Here is a 4344-nt window from a genome sequence, read left to right as displayed (position 1 = left end):
AAATCAAAATAAAAATTACAGTTATATGACAAATAAAAACAAGTGACACATGCATACATGTCAAATAAAATACAAATATTAACGCAAATTAACATAATTAATAGTTAAGTCCAATAAATATTATTGGAATTATATTATTATGTAATAAGCAAATATTAATACAAGTTAATAATTTAAAATGATAAACAAAAAATAATTAAAAATGAATAAACAAAAAATAATTTAAAATAATAAATAAACAAAAAAATTGAAAATAAACTCTAATAACATTTTTTAAGTTATTGTAAATCTGTTATTATAGATCTGTTATTGTAAATTAGCGCACAAAGCGTTTTCAAACAAAATGTGCAACATTTTTTTAATTATTTTATTTTTGAGATTGTAACAATTTGACAGCAAATACGGAAGGTCTTGGAATCTCTCACATAAAAATTTTGTGATATTGTCTTGAATTGAAAAAACTTCCAAATTTTGTTTAATTACTGATTCCATACTTTTAAAAAACTTGAAACGTTGAAGAATTGACATAAAATAATGTCTCTTGTGTGAAACATTTAATGCGTGTAAATGCATCAAAGGTATGCGTGCTTGGTGTGTCTTTGATCTCGTGGCAGCAATACATTCGTGGCAACATAATATACCTAAAATAATATACATCGTTTAATAATTTATTTATATTAAAAAATCATGAAAAGTTTATACTAACCTCATATAACACCGAATTAGATTGAATTCAGACCGAATCCAGTCGTCCTGTATTTTTAACCCAAATTTTTCTTCTTTTTGGGTCTCGTGAAAAACGACATTTACCTTATTTGGCAGTTTGTGCAGTAACCTGCTATACACCCAGGCATTGTAGCTCTAATATGTCAAAAAACAAATATAAGGTTAAGTTATAATGACTACACAAGAAATTCACGTTTTTATTTCATTAAAAAATATATAATTCCACTGCAATCCACTTGCCACTTACTATACCTCTCCTTCTTCTCAATCTGAATGACTCGTCAAATAAAAGATTTGGTCGGACATGTTTGGTCGTTTCGTTTCGGATGTTTTGTTACCTCGATTATTTGAAAAGCGTTTTTATATAAATTAAATGCGTTTTTAATGAATAAATATGAAAGTTATATTATATCATATTATATTAATTTTATTATATTGATATTATTTTATTTTTATTATTTTATTTTATTAATATTATATTATGTTATATTTTTATATTTATTAAATACGTTTTTATATCAAATAAATAAATCACAAATACTTTTTCAATACAGTACGCTTTCAATCATTAAATACATGTGTGCGTAACATGCCCCAACCGCATCATTTTCCGAAATGAGGCAAATGAAGCGTACTCTTAATTGATCCATGAAGTATGCTTTAATGCGACATGAACATCTAGTCGCCATATTATTCTGGTGACGCGAACGTGCTATTGGAGCTCGTTGTTGAAGCGGCATGTTGGAGCATGCGACATGAACAAACCTAAAATGACCAATAAACAAACTAATCAGCAAGCGAATCCCATTTGCGCATCTCTGATAAATATATCTGATAAATAGGACTCTAGTTTATACTCTAGTTTATATCAGCTTTAGTTTACATTGTGCACTTGATACGGGTACTAACTAGTAACTTTCTAGTGAATATTTTTAATTTCAGCGATATATTGAAACATATACATGATATTTATATTTAATTAATCATTATGATGTATACTGTACCAATTTCGTACACATCATTCTTTTAATACATTGCTGAAATTAAAATAATTTAATAGAAAGTTATAGCTAGTACTAGAGTGAATATAAAGAGAGTGCGACAGCTTTCACATGCAGCGTAACTTGCGTAAACGTTACTTGCGTCAGCCAATAGGCATAAGAATTGTCGTAACACTTACTTAGTGATTTAAGTTCTAGACGTAAGTAACACACAAGCTTTGGCGTATGACATATAATTTATTGTTGTCTCTTGGAGACATGACAATAAGTTGTATGTCATACGTGAAAGCTTGTGTGTTACTTACGTCTACAATTTAAGTCTAAGTAAGTGTTACGACAATTTTTGTGCTCAGACCCAATCAAATCGTCTCAATTAAAATAATGCGTAGTAGCTGATACAATTTGATACGATTTGATTGGTTGACGTAAGTTACGCTTATGCAAGTTGCGCTGCATGTGAAAATAGCTTAAGGCTGGCGTCCCATGAGCGGAAATTTACAGCGGAACGGAACAGCAAATCCAATCACAATCGCAGAAAAAAAAGTAAAGTAATGGTAGAGTTGTGGTCGCGCTGTTCCGTTTCGCTATAAATTTCAGATCCATGGGACACCGGCCTGATGCCAATTAACCGAAAGTCACCATTTGGAGCCCTATATCTGGAGTAACTATATGAGGCAATTCCTCATCTTAATCTCTTTTTTCTTTAATGTTATGAACTTCTTTCTAACCTTAAAGTATATAAACATTGAGGGAACATTGTGATTCAGAATTGTGTTCAAGATGCGTGGAAGAAAGATATACAAAAAGATGCGTGTAAGAAAGACAGCTGTATACATGGAACATTCGTTTTCTCTGCGCATGCTTTAAATTATAATAATTATACTGTAACGTAACATACTATACTAAAGCCTGCGGCTATCTGAATCTTGCCAACGTATTGGCTGCGATGTTATCAGTGCCAGCCAAGGATGTCAATCCAGGGACGGTTTACGACATCGCGATTAACGCCATCAGTCGGCGGCCTAGCGCGATCGCTGGATACACACAATCATGAGTCTATGTCATGAGTCTATGCGCGGTTCGACGCTTTCGCGCTTCGGCCAGCTTCGGCGGGCGTTCGGGCGTGTTAAGAGCGAACGAGACAGTCGGGCGTGCTAAGAGCAAACGAGATAGTGTTTCACTGGAGTGTGAAATGATTGAAAATGTTTTCTCGGCCGCTCGAACGTGTGTCGAGACTGTCAAGGCAAGAGAACATTAATAGATAACATATAATTTTTAATAAATTGTAGTTACAGTAAACCCTTCCCATTAATCCACAAAGCATAAAACATGTCGAAAAGTAATTTTATGCAAAAATTTGTATTGTGTATTTTCTCGTATTTTATCGTTAAACTAAAAGTAATGCTGAATGAATAAAAGGAACTATGAAATTAATATGCATTATATTTTTTAAACATATGTTTATATTTTTCAATCATAATAATAATTATTATAAAAGTTATTAATAATATATCGCCCTTCTCTCTGGTCTGTCTCTGCTCTTTCTTCTTCTCTTTTGGACGTATTCCTGCAAAGTTAATTTAATTTGTAAATGGTTTTGATATTTACACTTCAAATGAATTATATATAGGGTGGGCCATCTATTGGTACGTTTAAAAATGCGATCAAATGAGCATACATTGATATTTTTTATTAATTTTTTTTTTGTTGTGAAGCTAAAAGTATCCGCGTCAAGAATGAAAAACGATTTCGTTCATGTGGCTCCCTCTACTGGCCTTACAGTATGCCATTCGGTCACCCCAATTATTCAAAAACGTACCAATAGATGGCCCACCCTTTACATATGAAAATTGTGTGAGTAAAATTATATTTTTATTTAACAATATATTTTTATAGTTTATATTATCTGTTTGTTATTAAAAATAAAGTTTTTTTTTACAATATTAAGAGAAATCTCAATTTTTTTGTATAAATACTTAAATGTTTCAGATGATTTATATCAAGTTTTATTGTAATCGTCTTTATTCTTATTGCAATCGTCTTCAGTTATTCTGTAAATAAATAAATAAATAAATAAAGCAATTTTGTTTATTTAAACAGCACCTAATCTCTGCATCGCAATGAAATTGTATGTTATATTATTAATCATCTTCAATATATTTAAAATACTTACAAATTCATATTTTTTTACTATTTCTTAATATTTTCATTAGAGCACATATCTACTTTTCATTGAATTAATTTTTTAGCCACATAGAAAATCATCGCTAAATTTTTTCCTACTACTTTCAAATGTAATGTAAAACATGCAATCTTTAATTTTTCATGGTTTTTTTCAATGGTTTTAAAATTGATACAATATATCCTTAAAAGTTTGTTGTACCGTACCGGGAACAAAGGCTTTCTGCTCTTCTTCCTCTACGGTCTCTCTCTTCCACAGCACGGCCCCTCATAATTCCTTGCCGGCCCCTTATATCCCGGTTTGTCTCAGGATAGGGTAAGGATATCTCATAAGGCCTACTCGTTGAACGTACCATCTGTATCGAGCACGTCCCCTGCCACCCCTTCCTACAGAAACTGAAAATAAAATTTTCAAGAAATAATATATATATATATA

General features: G+C 31.2%; 1 long non-coding RNA gene across 1 annotated transcript; it reads right to left on the bottom strand.

Moving 5' to 3' along the window:
* Positions 1–496: 496 nt before the first annotated feature.
* On the bottom strand, positions 497–1075 carry LOC108749622. The gene is made up of 3 exons (XR_001939383.1): positions 974–1075; positions 707–861; positions 497–641 (listed from the first exon to the last, which is right to left on the bottom strand). It is a non-coding gene; the product is annotated as an uncharacterized LOC108749622 (long non-coding RNA).
* Between the last annotated feature and the right edge of the window lie 3269 nt (positions 1076–4344).

This window comes from Trachymyrmex septentrionalis, unplaced genomic scaffold (assembly GCF_001594115.1).
Source record: "Trachymyrmex septentrionalis isolate Tsep2-gDNA-1 unplaced genomic scaffold, Tsep1.0 scaffold308, whole genome shotgun sequence".
NCBI lineage: Eukaryota > Metazoa > Arthropoda > Insecta > Hymenoptera > Formicidae > Trachymyrmex > Trachymyrmex septentrionalis.
Note: the sequence above shows the minus strand (reverse complement) of the source record. Positions and strands in the feature narration are given on the sequence as shown.